Here is an 8,434-nt window from a genome sequence, read left to right as displayed (position 1 = left end):
AACATCAGACCCCCCCACTAGGAAAAAAAAAAGGTCCAACTCTACCCCAAACCATACAGATAGACATGGTTTCCCAGTTGGAGACCAGGCCTGGAACCTGTTTGATAAAGCAGCAAATTGTGGTGCATGCACAGCACATCTAAGGGTGTTTTGAACCCAAAAAGGGACTTGGAAACAATGCAGTGAGTTTTCTTTTTCCCCTGCTTGGAAGGTATGGTTTTGGTGGTGATGTCTGCACGCATTGAGGAGGTTTTGGTCAAATGGCTCCATTTAGTTTCCTGCTGATTTTAATTCATGGAATCTTAGGATTGTTTTGGTTGGAGAAGACCTCTAAGATCATCCAGTCCAACCATTCCCCCAGCCCTGCCAAGGCCACCCCTGCCCCATGTCCCTCAGCACCACATCTACACGGCTTGGAAACCCCTCCAGGGATGGGGACTCCACCCCTGCTGCTGTGGTGGTGTTAGGTCATAGGCTGGACTTGATGATCTTAAAGGTCTTTTCCAATCTTGGTGATTCTGTGTGTAATTTCCATATGGGATTCTGGTGGCTTTATCCCTCCCTGCTTCACCTTCCTCCTCTTTTTTTATCCCCCCCCCCCTCTTGCTCCCTGCCTCTGGCCAGGGACAAGACCTTTTATTTTAGAAATTCTAGGTACCTTTGTGGAGTGACCCTTGGACCAGGTTGGTTTAGGTGAGCAAATCCCCCACCAGCAGCTGCTGATTAATTATTACTTCCATCCTCCTACTTCCCAACCTTGGGAACCTGCTCTGTATTGGGTAATTCCTAAATTGTTGTTGTTGTTGACAAATGGACAACAGTCAAAATATCACTTGCCCCAAATTCCTACCAAATATGCAGCTCAGAGACAAGAGAACCCTGTAGAAAGGGGTCCATGGGTGTGGGGGGGGATGCCCATGGGGATGTCCCACCTGGGAGGTGCAGTCAATCAGCAGCAGGGCAGCAGCCTTTGGGAGCAGGAGCTGGCTGTGACGTTGGTGGCCTGGCCAAGGGACAAGGTGGAGGTTGGTTGTTATGACATGGAGCACTTCAGCCTTCAGCATGATTTCCATTGGCACCTGCGTTGGGAGCCAAGCTGGAGACCTTTGCCTGGCTTCTTATTAACCATTTAATCAAAGACTTTCACCAATCTGTTGACAGAGGTCCCTCACCATCATGTCCACCTGTTTTGGATTTGTTTTGTTGTGTTGTTTTTTTTTCTTCACTAATCTGGCCATTTCTGGTCATGCAGAGGAGGACAGGAGGTGGGTGCAAAGAGGTTGCTTAGGAAAAGAGGTGTGAGGTTGTGCTGGAGCTTTTGCAGTGGAAAGGGAGGAAGACACTGCAGCGTGCACAGCGATGAAGGACTGAGGGATCATCCCCCTGTGCTGGGCCCTGGGGAGGGGGCAGCTGGAATCCTGGGGTCAGGTCTGGGACCCTCAGGACAAGAAGGAGATGGAGGGGCTGGAGCGTGTCCAGAGAAGGGCAAGGGAGCTGGGGAAGGGGCTGGAGCACAAGTGTGAGGAGGAGCAGCTGAGGGAGCTGGGGGTGTCCAGCCTGGAGCAAAGGAGGCTGAGGGGAGACCTGCTGGCTCTGCAGCTGCCTGAGAGGAGGTTGGAGCCAGGGGGGTCGGGCTCTGCTCCCCAGGAACAAGGGATGGGACAAGAGGAGATGGGCTCCAGTGGTGCCAGGGGAGGCTGAGATGGGATCTTGGGCAGCATTTCTTGCTGGCAAGGGTTGTCAGGCCCTGGCCCAGGCTGCCCAGGGCAGGGCTGGAGTCCCCATCCCTGGAGGGGTTTCCAAGCCCTGGAGATGTGGTGCTGAGGGCCATGGGGCAGTGGTGGCCTTGGCAGGGCTGGGGGAATGGTTGGACTGGATGATCTTAAAGGTGTTTTCCCAAACCAAACAATCCTATGATTCCTACACAAAGCCCCTTAGTCCAACCTGAACTTGAACCCTCTCCCAGTATGTTCCTATGAATGGCCAGTTTTGGATGTGCACACCCAAGGGAGTGAACGGCTCAGCCCAACCTCCCACAGCTCCTTCAGTCCTGGTTCCACCTGGCTGTCCCAAAGACCTGGGGATCTCAGGACCTCCTGGTGCCCCCTCCATGCCCACACACCAGCTGCAGGGCTGCATGTACCCCTCAGAATGTCCCTCCCCCATGCTGGCATCTGTCCCTTGCACAGTGGGGGGAATGACAGCAGCAGAGTGACCAGGCTCTTATCTCCTTCCTCTGCTTTATCTGCTTCCAGTAGAAATTGGATTGGGAAGAGGGGCCCCGGGAGCTCTGCAGGGAGGTTGGGATGCAGCAGCCAACGGGGGTGGCTGGTAACAGCGTTTCCTGGAGACCAAGCACTTGGACAAGGACTCAGAGAGTGAAGGTGAGATTTAAAAAAAACCAAACAACAACCTCTCTGCAGCTCTGGATTCCTCATCTGCCTGCAAAGCAGCTGGTGCTGAGATCCCACCTGACACCTCGGAGGTGAAACCAAGAAGAGAAAGACCCTTAGGACCTGGGATGACCCTGAGAAGTTGGGGAGGATGGATGATGCCAGTGGACAAAGTTGTAGGTCCAGTGACCTGGGAGTGAACAGGGCACCCGAAGCAGAGCAGGAAGGTGGGTCATGGCTGGAGATCAAGACTTGCCCTAAAAAACACTCTGAGGTGGTGGGGTCAGATAACTGCCTCTGGGGTCAAGCTCTGATGTGGGGGTCAAGCTGTGGCAAAAACTCCTTGTAGGCAAGGATGGATATGGGTCCCTGGGATTGGAGATGGGAGGGATTTGCACCAGGACAACCCAGTGCTGCTTGTCCTAACCCCACGCCTGGCTGGTCCCACATGGAAGGGTGCAAATCACACCCCCCCCACCCCACCCCCAGCCAGACCTTGGGCTGACGTGGGGTTGGGTTTTGCACACACAAGGGTGACAGTAAGGACCAGAGGCCACGGGTTGTCCTCTGGAGACCCCGGCTGAGCACCCTGGGTGGGAAGCACGGCGGTGCCCTGTGGTCTGGGCTCCCTTCCAGGCCCGTCATGGGACTCCCAGCAAATCCCTCGGGGCAATCCGATCTCTGGGACTCTGGGGCACCTATCCCTCCCTCTGGCACGTTGGGTTTTCCAGGGTTTAAGGTGCCAAAGTTCATTGACAGTCCTGGTCGCTCGGGCACACCCACAGCTGGTGCCACCCTTCGTGGGACAATGCAGGTCAGCCAGCCAGGAGGAAAGAAAACAAGGTGCAACAGGGATGAAGCCACTTGGCACCCATGTATAAAACCTGGAGGGGGTGGGGGGGGGATGTGTGGGGGGACACAATAAATCACCCTCATGACACATCCTACGTAAACACCTGAGGTTCTATCTCTGCTAGTAGATGTTGGCTGGTTTTATTTCAAGGAGCAGTCAGACTCGATGATGAAACTCCGTCTGAAGCTTCACGGAGACAAATGACACGTTTCCCAGTAGGCCTTGAATGGCTATCAAATGTGTCATAGTTAGGAGCCAGCCTGGAGGGACTTTTTCTCCAGTAGCTCCTGTTCCAGGAAATGAGTCTGCCCTGGGCATTCCCTAAATGTGTCAGTGATCTTGGAGGCACCTTTGTTAAAATTAGAAGGTCCGTTTCAGTCAAGTTTCTACTAACTCTTGAGTAATTTAGGAGGTGAAATTACCCCATGCTGAAAGTCTCCCATTTCTTCTGGGAAAAGTTGATCAACTTCTTGGGAAACACAAGGAGAGATGCTGGTGTCATTGTCCCTTTGCAGCTCTGCTAAGAGTCCGATGTGAAACCTTCACCACCATGTCCTTGCACCAGCTCCCATGGCCCTGGATGTGCTCTCTGCACCACCCACACACTTTCTCATGGCCCAGAGGGGACCATCACCCACCAAGGGAGGTGAACAGCCCTGGACGTGCTCTCTGCACCACCCACACACCTTTGCATGGATGCCAGGAGCTTGCACAACCCATGGAGATGGGGTCAGGGACATGGAGCATGGCTCCAAGCTCTCAGATCTTTTGGCACAAATTTTTAGGCAAGCAAATTCATCTCCACAGCAGGATGGCCACAAGAAAACTGAGGCTTAGGAGTAGTGCAAAGTCCCTACGAACCCCTTGGTGATGCTGGAAGGTTGCTTGGAGGCCCAGCTAGTTGACACAAGATGAAAAGGAAGAAATTTTAATTATGAGGGTGGTGAGACCCTGGCCCAGGTTACCCAGAGAGGTGGTAGATGTCCCATCCTTGGAAACATTCCAGGTCAGGCTGAATGGGACTCTGAGAAAGCTGATCTAGTGTAGATGTGGTAGATGTGGTGCTGAGGGTCATGGGTTAGTGGTGGCCTTGGCAGGGCTGGGGGAATGGTTGGACTGGATGATCTGAAAGGTCTTTTCTAACCAAAATGATTTCAGGATTTTATTCTAGTTGCAGATGTCCCTGCTCACTGCAGGGGGAGTTGGACTAGATAACCTTTAAAGGTCCTCTCCAACCCAAACCATCCCATGATCCTATGAAAACCATGCCCAAAAGCCCTCAAAACATTCGTAGTGTGGTCCTTTAGTGGTGTGGTACCCACCAAAACCACTCTGGTTTCACCTTTTGCCTTTCCATCCTGGGCTGGGCTGGGCCAGACCCAGGACTTGGGGTGGCACAGGGAAGATTTGGTCAACCCTACACTGACCCAACCCCAAATAACTGCCATAAAATAAAGGACTGTGACAAAATCTGGGCCACCATGTCACCATCCTAGACTGAAAATGATGTGAGAAGAACCTTTCCATGCAGATGAGGCAGGCAAACTCCAACAGGATCACAGAAAGAGCAAGTTTAAAACCAACAACCCAGTGTTTCCAACAGGAAAAAGGCTCTGGTGTGGTGCCATGGGGGTAAATCAGCCCTGACCTCCATCTCTCTGCCAGCCCCCCTAGGTGTCCCCAAAACCTTCTGCCCACCAGCTGCTATGTTCAGGTGGGACAACAAGCATGAGGCTGTGTGCCCCAACCACCCCATGGGAACATCTTCTGGAGGTGACCATGGTGCATCATCAGCCCATGGGGCTGGGTGACCCTCACTGTGTCCAGCCAGGGCCATGGTGGGCTGGGCCAGGTCTCCATATGGGATGGACTTGCTTCTGCTCAAGTCTCCTCTGGGGCTTTGTTTTTTTTTTCATTGTTTCCATTAAGAGCAGTTTTGACCCAGCACCATGTGGACAATTAGGTGGAGAAGAGGGTAATTAGGGGAGGAAATGGGAGGCAACGGGTTGGGGTAGGAGGAGAAGGGGGACATGAGGCTCCTTGCAACCTCCTTGCAGCATTTCCATGGGTGGTGGAGATAGCTGGTGGGATTTTGGGATGGAAACATAGCATGACCCAGGCATGATTGGTTGTAGCAGCAGCAAGAGATAAAAAAGGGAGAAAAGCCTCGTGCAAGGTACTGGGTGTCTACATTGGAGATGCTGGGACCATCTTGTCCCCTGAGTGCAGATGGGGACTGGCATAAGGACAACTCATCATCTCTGAGGAGGAGACATCCTGGGCTGTGGGAAGGGAGCCGAGGTGGAGGATGTGTCCATGCAATGATTATAAGAACCACTTGCAGTCCCCACATGGAATCATAGAGTTATTGAGGCTGGAAAAGACCTTTAAGATCATCAAGTCCAGCCTATGACCAACACCACCACAGCAGCCAGACCATGGCACTAAGTGCCACATCCAGCCTTTCCTTGAACACCTCCAGGGATGGTGCCTCCACCACTTCCCTGGGCAGCCCATCCCAATGTCTGATCACCCTTTCCATGGGAAGTGCTTCCTGATATCCAACCTAACCCTCCCCTGGAGCAGCTTCAGGCCAGGCCCTCTTGTCCTGTCACTGGTTGCCTGGAAAAGAGCCCAACCCCACCTGACTCCAACCTCCCTTCAGGTAGTTGAAGAGAGTGAGAAGGTCCCCCCTGAATCTCCTCTTCTCCAGGCTAAACAACCCCAGCTCCCTCAGCCTCTCCCTATAAGACTTTCCCTCTAGTCCCTTCACCAGCCTTGCTGCTCTCCTCTGGACCTGCTCCAGCACCTCCAGATCCTTCTTGCAACCCCAGCTCCTTCAGAGTCTCCTCATCAGACTTTCCCTCCAGTCCCTTCACCAGCCTTGTTGCTCTCCTAGGCAACACTCCCAAATGCTTCATCACCCCCCCAAAAAACCCCCACAAACCAACCAAACAAGACTGCAGGAAATCAGAACAAAACCTTCTTTTCAAACATTTTTATCCTTCAGAAGAAGAGCAGCTCAGACTTGCAGACCGGGGCTTGGATTTCTCGCCTGGCTTGTAAAATCCAGCCCTGGGGACAGACGTTACCTGAGCTGTAAAACAATCCACGAGCTGGATTTCACAACCCTTGTCATCTTTTCCCTCTCCTCAGAGCAATATTTTACAGCATTTGCCTTCCAACCAGTTTTTCATCACACAGCGTGTAATTACCACCAGACAGGTTTTTGGTAACCCATCATCCTGATGTAGTTTTTCCTCCCACCCTCATGCTGGGTGGATGCTCCAGGAAAGCTGAGGAGGGACCTTCTGCAAGGGCATGGAGGAAGAGGACAAAGGGGAAGAGTTTTAAGCTGAAAGAGAGGAGATTTAGAGGAGATATGAGGAAGAAATTCTTTGCTGTGAGGGTGGTGAGACCCTGGCCCAGGTTGCCCAGGGAAGCTGTGGCTGCCCCATCCCTGGCAGTGTTGAAGGGCAGGTTGGATGGGGCTTGGAGCAACCTGGGCTGGTGGGAGGTGTCCCTGTCCATGCAGGGGGGTTGGAACTAGATGGTCTTTAAGGTCCCTTCCAACCCAAACTAGTCTATGATTCTACAATCCAACACTGTAGTCACTAATGAGAAAGCCAGAGGCTTGTGTGACTACTGAGCCCAGCTTTATGTCTCTCCCAGTCCTTAGGACTTCTCAGAATTGATTCCTAGAGCCAGATCTCTACAAGAAACCATCCAATCCTTGGGCTGTAATCAAATGATTTTAACAATTCCAGGGATGCAGGCACCCATTGTGACTCTTGGAGGGTTGCTCTGATTATCTTCACTGTTCCATATGAGCACAGGGGCTCCAGGATGGATGGTCCTAGGACAAGATGCTAAAATGGAGACTTCTTGGGGATGTTTGGCTTCTTCCACTCCATGCAAAGGTCCTTCCTCTCAGAGCTGCAGCTTCTGAGGGGATTTAGAGGCATCGTGAAGGGCAAAGCCTTGGTGGATTAGATGCTAAACTGGTGCCTCATCCCATAATGATGCCTCATCCCATAATGATGCCTCATCCCACGTTGGATCAAAGCTGGCCAGCCATTTCCCAGCAGTCACAGCCATGCCATGGAGTTCATGAGGAAAAAATGCAAAGTCCCTCTCCAGAGGAATGCCAAGATTTCAAAATTCCATTCAGTCCTAAATTGTCCCAGTTTTTCACCAAAGCTTCTCCTTTCAACGTAGGTTTTGTTGCTGTAGCAATAACATTTCAACCAAGTGTTTGGACTTTGTTAGCACAGATCTTCTCATAAAATTCCCATGGAGCTTTCTGGTCAAAATTTTCCCCTTTAGGAAAGTGAAGCCAGGAGGTGGCAAAGGTCTGATGGGAGGAATCACCTCCACTGTGGTCCCCAGTTTGGTTCAGCCATGGTGCTTCTTCTCCCAACCCTGATGAAGGGAAATGAGTTGGTGTTTAATGTCTGTCCCCACGTGTTGTTCTTAGACATCCAAATGGATGATGTGAACACGTGGCCTTGCAGCCAAGGAGGGAGCTGCACAGACCCTGCTGGGGCTGCTGGTCACCCCATGGTGGTCATCGATGGTGGAGCTGCGAGAAGAAAGCAGGTCCTAAGAGCAGGTCAGTGCCTTTGCAACTGGTGAAGATGAGGTGAATCTGCCTGAGGAACTAGATTGCAATGAGCCCCCAACACAAGAAGGACATGGAGCTGCTGGAGAGAGTCCAGAGGCAGCCACAGAGATGATAAGAGACTGGAGCAGCTCTGCTCTGGAGACAGGCTGGGAGAGTTGGGGTGTTCAGCCTGGAGAAGAGAAGGCTCCAGGGAGACCTTAGAGCACCTTCCAGTGCCTGAAGGGGCTCCAGGAAAGCTGGGGAGGGACTTGGGACAAAGAGGCATGTTTTCAAGCTGAAAGAGGGGAGATTTAGATGAGATATTGGGAAGAAATTCTTTGCTGTGAGGGTGGTGAGACCCTGGCCCAGGTTGCCCAGAGAAGCTGTGACTGCCCCATCCCTGGCAGTGTTGAAGGGCAGGTTGGATGGGGCTTGGAGCAACCTGGGCTGGTGGGAGGTGTCCCTGCCCATGCAGGGGGGTTGGATCTAGATGATCTTTAAGGTCTCTTCCAACCCAAACCAGTCTGGGATTCTATTATGTGTGCCTGTATGTGTGTGAGAGGTGGAGAAAGAAGTTTCCTTTGT

This window comes from Apus apus, chromosome W (genome assembly GCF_020740795.1).
Source record: "Apus apus isolate bApuApu2 chromosome W, bApuApu2.pri.cur, whole genome shotgun sequence".
Taxonomy (NCBI): Eukaryota; Metazoa; Chordata; class Aves; order Apodiformes; family Apodidae; genus Apus; species Apus apus.
This window is presented reverse-complemented; position numbering follows the sequence as displayed.